Below are 10,599 nucleotides of genomic sequence, written 5' to 3'. Positions count from 1 at the left end.
CTCCGCCTGAAGGCCAGGAGCCAGCCAGTAACCGCCCAAAGTGTGAGTGATGCTGACTAGGAAGGGCGACGTGGCTTTCAAGGGCAGTCAAAGGATGTACTGATGCAGTTATTCTAGAGTGTTATTGGGAGTAGTTAAGCCACAGCATGGAGCAGCTGCTGCTGTTCTGGCAAGGGTTTAGGGTGTGGCTGGAGAGTTGAAAATTAAGGTTATTCTTCATAGGGTTCTGGAATGCTGCTCAGAACAGAGTGGCATGCTGTGTCTTGGAGCAGGCTTTGATTTGTTCACTGCCAGGTGGCTGTCAAGGGGGTGTGTGTGTGTGTGTTTAAAAAACAACCCCCCCCACCCTACAACCCCAAAATCGTTCGTTTAACAAATGCTCTAGTTCCACGAAGGTGGAGACCATGACAGCTTTCACTTTCTATTCCCCAAGTTAAACATTCTGCTGGCCAGACATCTGTAATTGTTTGATCCTCATAATTAACTATTTAACCATCTGTTAGAAAAAAATGCCTGCCTTCGTTCTGTGGATATGTTTGCCCTGATTCAGACTACAGATGTTCCCAGATTAGAATGGGATAAGCCGCCTGAGTAACCAAGCAATGCCAGTGAAGTTATTGTATCTGTTCTGTAATGCTTATGGCAAAACATGTGCTGTTCTGCAATAAACTGACAACGTGTAACCGTGGGTGATCAGCTTCACCTTAGATTTCGTTCTTGTTTGACCTTAAAGCTAAACGGGATATGGCCTGTCCGTGCTTGGCCGAGGGCCCTCGGAGGGAAGACTCAGATGTTACAGGAAGTGTGGAGCAGTCAGTTGCTGCGTTGTCTGCCTAGCCCACCAATGCCATTGCTGCTAGCCTTGCAGTCTTTCAGTTGAGATGTAAACATTAGGGGCTAGATCTGGACCTGCTGAGTGTCCATAGAACTGTGACTTCAACTTCCCATTGCTGGGTGGTGCTAGTAAATCATGTGCCAGGTTTTCACCTTGGATAAAGGTCTGATATACACAGTTTTACTGGCAAAGCCATGTCAGCAAGGGGTGTGGTTTCTAACTGACAGCTTTGCTGGTAAAAACCCTAATGCGGATGTAGTTACACTGGTATCGCTTATTTTGCTTCACCAAGCTGGAATAAGTTGTACAGGTATAAAAGTGATTAATTGCATCTACGCAAAGGGTTTCTTGCCACTCTACCTATGCCAGCAAACTCTTAAGTGTAGACAAGGCCCAAGAGCCCCATAACTAGATCCAGTAGCTAGTGGCTGCCTTCTAGAGAAATGGGTTTTGCATGTAAAGCTAAAAGGAACAGGAAAGTGAAAGTTGGCATTCTCTAGCTCTAGGCATTTCCTGACAATACGAAAAATGGACAGTTACAATTTTTATATGTGCTGTGTAAATCAAGAGCCTGATCCAAAACTTGCTGATGTCATTGGGAGTTGTTGAATGAATACATTTTATTTTCCCTAAATAACTTTTAAAAATTTACTTAGATACACATGAACTGCAAACACTAGCCCTGGTGGTCCTGGAGATGGATGAGGAAACATACTATCCCAGGTCTTCCAAACACTTGTAAAAAATTTTTTTAATAACACCTGAGTAATTCAATGTGAGCAATCCCATTGAACTTAATGGAATCATTCATGTAAATAAAGTTAATACATGTGAGGGAAACGTTTGCGGGATCTGGGCCTTAATGTGAAAATTTTATCCCTAGTCCATCTTCAGTGGGATTAAATATTTGTAGTAATTTTAATCATAATAATTTAATAATTAAATATTTAATGTATTAATATTTGAATTAGGCTCCCTTTGTCTGAAAAAAGATTTTAATTTTTACAAATTTGTTTGCTATTTGATGGTATTTGACCAATATTTGATACAAATATTTCATAATTTGGGATCATTAAAATTGCCTTAAACCACTGTTTCAATAAGTAATAAAAGCACATTTAAATATTAAATAATAATAATAATTTCAATATTAATGCTATTAAATGTTAAATATTTAATTATTAAGTCAGGAATGACTTTTGGCTCATCATGTTCCCAGCCAGTGAGATAGTCAAAAAAATATACTTAATTATGGCATGATGCAGGCAAGTGAACCAAGCGGGGATGGAGGTACTGTTCCACCCATATAGCGTTAGATTACTCTTGGCGTCCAATGTACATATCCCTCTTACAAGAGAGAAAATCCGAAGTTTCTCACATTTTCTTTAAATCCTTTATAAGCCAAATCCTGATCCCATCAAAGTCATTGTGAATTTTGCCCTTGACTCACAAACAGGATTTGGCTTGTAGTGACTTCAAGGGAACAGTGCAGTTTCTTTAACCTTTTCTTGGTAAAGGGGCGTCAACATAGCCTCATCTCTCCACAGCCAAATGTAATCATCTGCTTTCCAGCAGCTAGATTCTTCTGTCACTTACTCTGATGTTAAAAAATCAGAATGACTCCATCGGAGTCCCACCTGTCTCAGTCAGGAATAAGAGAGAGCGTTATCTGGCCCTGTGGTCCTTCTCTTCAGTTGAAGTCAATGAAGTTGCAGGTGCTCAGCATCTCTGAAAATCAGGCCCTAGGTTTCATTTTGTCTGTAACCCTGAACAAGTACAATATGGTGAGCTAAGGACACAATGGTAGTTTTAACACCGTCCTTGCTTGGCCTGATCCTGCAGTTTTCACATAGAAAAAACTCTCAGTGTAGGTAAGGGAAATTCCCATCTGATGTTTTCTTGAGAGGGTGAGGACCAGACCTATTTCCTTGTGTCAGTTTGTACCATGGTGTCAGTATTGTTTTCGTATAATTGTGTTTAATAAAATATTTGGGTAGGTCAGCTCTTTGCTCTGAATAAATTACATGCTTGAACTATGATCTTCCTGTGATTAAATAAAAGTGCAACAGAGCTTCTCCTCTGACATGCAAATCTACAGGCTTATAACAATTCTCACTGAAGCATGAGGCGCTCCTGTCAAGCTCTTCTCTCTGCCGGGGCTTGAGTATTGAAATGGCAAACTCGTTTTTAAAGAATGGAGAATATTTACATGATAGGGGCCCTGTGATCCTATAGCTTAAGGATACACAAATTTTTCTTCCCAATTGACCTGGCAGTAGAGTTTGTGTGTGAGCGAGAATGAGAACGAACAGCAACAAGTGATGCAACAGACAAGAGGAGTTGTAAGAGAGACTGCTCTATTAAACATAGTGAGAGGCTGGTGTAACATGCTGAGGCTGTGCTGTTCATATCCCAGCTGCCAGTGTAATGTTGTGCACCTGAGTGGTTTGTTGGCAGCAGGAACTGAACCTTACCTGTGGATGTTAAAGCATGAACTTCTTCTGCCTAGGCTAAATGACCCATGTTTGCTGGCCATGCTGTAGCAAACTCAGATCTACTAGATGTACCCCATTTATCACTAGAAGACAGAGTACCACACTGAGTAGGGATGGGTTACATCACCACCACCAGGGTCAAATTGCTGAGCTTCCAGTCCTTCACCAATCTAGGTCCTTCCTGAAACCCGATCCTCTTTCTCCAGTTCTATTCACCATTTTACAAACTAGAGAAACATCATCCTTGCGGTGGCAAGGGGGTTAGTGTGTTTCAAACACCACACCAAGGCCCATTTCAAAAGACGTGCGGCTCCCTTGAAAAGTCTGGGTCAAATTTGTTGATGTAAACTGTGGAGTAAGTGGCAATGTTAGTGTCAATGGCACACCAACAGTGTGGAAAATATATCCCTGTTCATGCACAATCCTGGAGACTTTGAATTGCCGCACCTGGCAAAGAGCCTTCTCCCTGCCTCTGTGTGGTGTCTGACAACAATAGGAAAGAATACAAGTACAGTTTCCAGGAGAAAGCACAAAGTCTGTCTCTCTTTAGTAACAGGCTGCAGCAACAAGATGGCTGTGGAACTATGCCCAGTGAGGGTTAAAGATATGTAAAGTTGCAGTGCTTAAAAACAAAAGCATCACAGTCATGAACCACAGGTTTTAAATATTGTTTAGGATTGAGAAATAACCATGCAACTACTCATCTAATAAGAGTTGTTGTTTTAAACTGAGTTTCTTTTAGTGGACCTCATTGAAAATAAAATTCTTATTGGAGAAAGCAGTTCTGGAGAAGCTCTCTAATAAGGTGCCACCGGACTCCCCCTTAAAGACTAACAGATCTATTTGGGCACAAGCTTTCGTGAGTAATCACAGGTAACTTCGCAGGGAAAGGAATTCTGCTGCAGTCCTTTAACTATGTCAGCATAAACACAAGGATAGAGAAGTTAATGTTGTCTTAACACTCCTCATTTTGCTTTTAGAATATACTAATATACCTGCTAGGCCTGATTCTCCTGTCACATCAGTCTTATGTCAGTGCAACTCACTGACTTCAGTGGAACTGCTGCTGAGTCTCACTCAGGTTCGTGAGAGAATTGACCCCTATTTGGCAGCTTTGTTTGCATAACACCATGCCTCGTGGCCTAGTTCTGATGTCTGACTACACAATGGAGCTGAGGAATATTAAAACTTATTTTGAACGCTGGTGAAAGGTGTCCAATTGAGGCTTAATTTTCCAAAGTTACTCTTAATCTTGGTTGGCTCAGTTTTTGGGTGTTCAGTTTAGACACCGTAGAGCAGTGCTACTCAAAGTGGTGGTCCGCGGACCGGTGCCGGTCCATGGCACCTGGGACCCGAGGCAGCGCGTTCTGCTGGTGCCGGCTCCACTCTGCTGCCCGCGCGCTGCCCCGGCTCATCCAGGCTTGACCCTGGACGCCGCAGCAGCAGCTGCCAGCGACTCTGCCACGGCCGCTGCCGTTGGCCGGGTCGCCCCCCCTCCCTTCACCCTTATGCCACGGAGAGGGAGAGGTGGTGCTCAAGCTGCAGCGTATGTAATGTATGTGTGTGTTTCCTGACATTGTGCTATCCATTCACGCTGCCCCCCCCGCCCAGCCCCGAGCAGACAAAGCCCACGGACACACTAATAAGGAGAAGGCTCATTAATCTCTGGCAATTTCTTGGGCGTGGCTGCCACCCCCTCTCTTTTCCTCCACCCCCTCTCCTTTCCTCACCCCTCCACCCCACTCCAAAAAATGTTAAAGCTAACATTCTTCACTGTATTAATTGGAATGGGAGTGTGGCCTACTCGCGGAGATGTTCCCATTTAAACACACTGAAGAGTGACTGAAAGGCTGTGTGTCTGTGCGGATAGTATTAAATGAGTATTATTCATTTACGATCCAAGAAAATATTATTTGAACATTCATAGGAATATTAATTTATATCAGAAACAATATAATGAATATAATAAAAATTGGCGGACATTTTTTAGGGGGCTTATCCGCTCCCACCCAACAACCTGCTGCAGTGTCTTTTTCCTCCACCAGCTCCGCTGATCAGTGCAGATGCTGTCAAAGTTCACGGCGCAACAACACCACCAATAATAATGAATCCTCCTCTCCCCAGACTTGCATGAAACTGTCTTCCAGCATCAAGGGGCTACTTTTTTTTTTTGGAGTGGGGTGGAGGGGAGCGGAGTGGAGCGGAGCTGGTGCGAGCAGAACGCGCTGCCTCCGGTCCCAGGCGCTGCGGACCATCAGCCGATGGCTCGCAGACTGGCACTGGTCCGTGGACCACCACTTTGAGTAGCACTGCTGTAGAGGGTCCTGATTTTCAGAGGATGGGGGGTTGGCACTTTCTGAAACTGGCCGCCTGTCTAAGGTACCTGTCAAAAATCACTAGTTGCTTTTGAAAATTAAGGCCCTAGAGAATGAAATCTCCTTGCCCATAGAAGAGGCAAGCTTTCCCACATTGGAAGAGCAATATGCCTCAGTCTGTTCTGGAGAAAGCACCTTTCAATCATTCAGTCCTTGACACTTATGCCAATGTGATTTGTAATCTGGATTGTAAACAAGATTCCTTACAATATATATAAAACGAGTCCCTTTGTGTCGCCATACAAATGCATATGCAAGTGTCAAAGGGGAGTATGGGAAGAATATATATATAAAAATATTTTTATATTCTATTACATGTTGACTTTTAAAACCTGGCTTGGCAGGAACATATAGCTCTTAACTCTTTCAAATGCCCTATTTCCATGGATAAGTTTTCTAGCATGCAATTCTCCATTCTTGATTTTGAAAGTTATCTGGAGCTTTCTGTTGAAACTTGACTGGTTTGAGTGAACTGGTTGATGGAGTAAAGCTTGCTTGCTATCCATTTGTGTAGCTCTTGGCAAAAGACCTTCTTGAGCTCTGTATTGCTGAGATATGGCTCTGATGTGCAATTTTCAAGATCCCCCCACCCTCTGTGACAGAATGATTTGGCAGAGGTTCTGGTGAGCAGAAGACTGAGCATATTGCACAAAGGTTTAGAACAAAGGGAACTGAAAGCTTTATAGAAAACAGCTGTGTGCCCATCTGGATGTAGCCACTTTAATAATAGCCAATACTTTGATTGCGTTCCATGGTCATTTTAGCAGGAGAAAGCAGTAAGGAGAAAATAATTTTGTTTTTTGCCTTGAGGGAAAGTGCCTTCATCCAGAAAGTTACTACACTGGATTAATCTGACTAGTATGTTGTTGATTTTTATTGTCCCAGGTACATAACAACCTTTGTTAGAGAGTTACACCCATCTCCTTTAAAATAGGTTATGTGCATGCAGCCAAAATGCTACTTAAGGGTTGATCAACTCTGTTAAATCCCAAATCTAAATTATAATCAAAACTAATTTCAGTGAGTTATGAATGTGCTGCATCCCTCACTTATCAAGAAATCTTCAAAGTGAGATATCAATGCAATGGAATTTGGAAATAGGCATTTATTTTTATTATTAAGGGCACAAAAGCAAACTATCCCACTGTGTAGGAAAGATAGGAAGTATGGCAAGAGACCACCCTGGCTTAACCAGGAAATCGTCAAAGATCTGAAACTCAAAAAAGAGTTCTACAAAAAATGGAAAGTAGGTCAAATGGCAAAGGATGAATATAAACAAATAACACAAGTATATAGGGACAAAATTAGAAAGGCTAAGGCACAAAATGAGATTAAACTAGCTAGAGACATAAGGGGTAACAAGAAGACATTCTACAAATACACTAGAAGCAAGAGGACGACCAAGGATGGGGTAGGCCTATTACTCAAGGGGGGTGGGAGGGAACAATAACAAAAAATGTGAAAATGGCAGAAGTGCTAAATGACTGTTTTGGTGAAAAACAAAGTTCAGTAGCAATTGGGTATCTAACTTAACGAATGCCAGTGAAAATGAGGTAGATTCAGAGGCTAAAATAGGAAAAGACCAAGTTAAAAATTACTTAGGTTAGATGTCTTCAAGTCACCAGGGCCTGATGAAATACATCCTACAATACTCAAGGAGCTGACTGAAGAGATATCTGATCCATTAGCGATTGTCTTTGAAAAGTCATGGAAGACTGGAGAGCTCTGGAAAATGGCACTGTATTTGCCCAACTATAAAAAGGGGAATAAGGATAACTAGGAATTGCAGGCCAGTCAGTTTAACTTCAGTACCTGGAAAGATAATGGAGCAAATAAATAATCAATTTGCAGACACCTGGAAGAGAAGGTGATAAGTAACAGTCAGCATGGATTTGTCAAGAACAAACCATGTCAAACTAACATAATAGCTTTCTCTGACAGGATAACAAGCCTTGTGGATGGGGCGGAAGCGGTAGATGTGTTGTATCTTGACTTCAGTAAGGCTTTTCATACTCTGTTGCATGAGCCTCTCATAAACAAACTAGGGAAATACAAACCAGATGGAGCTACTATAAGATGGGTGAATAACTGATTGGAAAAACCATTCCCAGAGAGTAGTTATCAGTGGTTCGCAGTCAAGTTGGAAGGGCATATCACGTGGGGTCCTGCAGGGGTCAGTTCTGGGTCTGGTTCTGTTAAATGTATTCATCAGTGATTTAGATAATGGCAGAGAGAGTACATTTTTATAAAGTTTGTGGATGATACCAAGCTGGGAGGGGTTGCAAGTGGTTTGGAGGACAGGATTAAAATTCAAAATGATCTGGACAAATGGGAGAAATGGTCTGAGGTAAATAGGATGAAATTCAGTAGGGACAAATTCAAAGTATTCCACTTAGGCAAGAACAATCAGTTGCACACATACAAAATCGAAATGACTGCTTAGGAAGGAGTACTGCGGAAAGGGATCTCTGGATCATAGTGGATCACAAGCTAAATATGAGTCAGCAGGGTAACACTGACAAAATGTTTGCTTTTTTTGCATCAGGAGGAGTCTTGTAAGCAAGACACAAGAAGTAAATTTTCCGCTCTACTCTGTGCCGATTGGGCCTCAACTGGAGTATTGTGTTCTGGCCGCCACACTTCAGGAAAGATGGGGATGAACTGGAGAGAGTCCAGAGAAGAGCAACAAAAATGATTAAAGGTCTAGAAAACATGACCTCGCAGGGAAGATTTTAAAAACTGGGTTTGTTTAGTCTGGAGAAGAGAAGACTGAGGGGGGACATAATACCTTTTATGTACTTAAAAACTATTTGTTACAAGGGGAAGAGAGGTAAATTGTTCTTGTTAATCTTTGAAGATCGGACTAGAAGCAATGGTCTTAAATTGCAGCAAGGATGGTTTAGGTTGGACATTAGGAAAAACTTCCTAACTATCAGGGTAGTTAAGCACTGGAATAAATTGCCTAGGGAGGTTGTGGAATTTTAAGAGCAGGTTAGACAGACTCCTGTCAGGGATGGTCTAGATAATAGTTAGTCCTGCTTTGTGCTCAGGGGACTAGACTAGAAGACCTCTGAAGGTCTCTTCCAGTCCAATGATTCTATGATTAGCAATGGAAGTTGGAAATATGCATTTGTTTAATCATGAGATGTAAGAATCCCCAGGAATAATCAAAGACAATGATCTCCAGAGCCCTCCAAGAAGCCAAATTAATATAACAAATTTTGTTGCTTAGTTTCAGGTTTTTTTTTCATTTTGATATTTGGCTTTTCATTCCCTCTCTTCCACCCCTTTCTCTCCCTTTTGTTTTTCCAGTGGAAAAAGGGGAGGGAGAGGAAAGGTTTAAAACGAAAAGGAAGGGTGGGGGGGAACAGGTGAACAGAGAGAGCTAGCTATTTCCTATAGGTGGAAATTACAAAAAAACAGGCAGGGGAGTGAGAACAGGAAAAAAAAAATCCAAGAAAATAATGTTTTGTTTTTAGAATTCTGAGGTGCTTGGATACTGAAGCACAGTAAAAGGAGAGAGCCTGCTAGTACCAATGGTGTTTAATCCTGGTTGTAGCTAGATAGCTCAGATCCAAAATTGAACAGGCATGGAGTGGCGGGCAGGGATCAGCATCTATTCCACAGCTTTTTTCATACAAGGAACAATATAGAATATAAAAATATATTTATAGGTATCTATCCAGCCAAACAATGTCAGGGGATTTAATTGGCAGACTCCTGTTATCTTAAGGTGAAGAGAATCATAAGATGATTCATAAAATACTTTCATTTGGGGACAATTTAAACTCTGAATTCTAGGTTTACTGTCCATATAAGACACAATCTTCCTGGGGAAGGCATATAAAAAGATCAGTGTTCCAAAGTAACTCATTGAGAAGAGTGAGTAGATAATAATACTCTTATTGAACTGACATCACCTTTAACTAGTCAGAACAACATAATCTGTCTCAAAGGAAAACCTGACACCTTTGCAAATTAAATTAGTTTAACTTCCAACTTCCAAGTGTCATGCTTGCTTGTCTCAGATGCCACATTAGTCTTAAAAGAAATTCCTTTCATTTACAGTCCTTTTTAAGAGTTTTTTTGGCTTATTTTCTTTCATTACCAGTGCCTGGAAAACATCCTCTTGATTTGTTGTAGAGAATACACTTCATTTTTGGTTCTAAATTGTAAGAAAACTTGTAGTTTTCCAAAATGGAGACTAATGGGATCTATGACTCAGGCTCTTTTCCGAAGGTCAAAGAATTGCAGATGCTGAAAATTTTCCAGGAATAGCAATGTTATGTAATTTCTATAGCAATCCTGTTTAAAGTGGGTTACATTCAAGCCAACTAGGAGCTTTTTAATTTGTGGCTGCAGCATCCACGCGGTCCAGTTACAGCCCAGCATTTTGGTGCATGCTGCTATTTTCGCTCTAGTAGTCCAAACTGCTGGGCAGTGTAGACAAGCCCACAGCATCCCAAACCCTTCCATGCACAGCCCCCCTTCCTCTGGGAGGAGTCAGGCCCCAATTCAGGAGACAACTTAAATTCTTGCCTTCCTTTTTGAGGAGCAGCTTTTTGCCCTCTCTGTCCAGTCCATCTACTCTTGCTTGCAAGTGGGGAGAAAAACGCAGCGCTGCTCCTGCTCCTTGCTCCTTCTCTGTCCATGGATGAGCAGCTCTTGCTCTGCCCAGATTGGGACCCTACCATGTGGGTTAGAGGAACAAGGGACAGAGGCTGTAGCCCCCTGCATGTCTGAATAAGAATTGTGACAATCTAGCCCAGTGTGATTCTCCACACACACACACCCATCCTTGAAAGAGCAGTACAAAAAAGAACTAATAGATTCATAGAGTTGAAGGCCAGAAGGGACCATTAGGTCATGTAGTCTGACCTCCTGTATCTCACAG

Source organism: Natator depressus, chromosome 2 (assembly GCF_965152275.1).
Source record: "Natator depressus isolate rNatDep1 chromosome 2, rNatDep2.hap1, whole genome shotgun sequence".
NCBI classification, from domain to species: Eukaryota; Metazoa; Chordata; order Testudines; family Cheloniidae; genus Natator; species Natator depressus.
The sequence above is the reverse complement of the archived record's forward strand: the minus strand, read 5'-3'. Positions refer to the sequence as shown.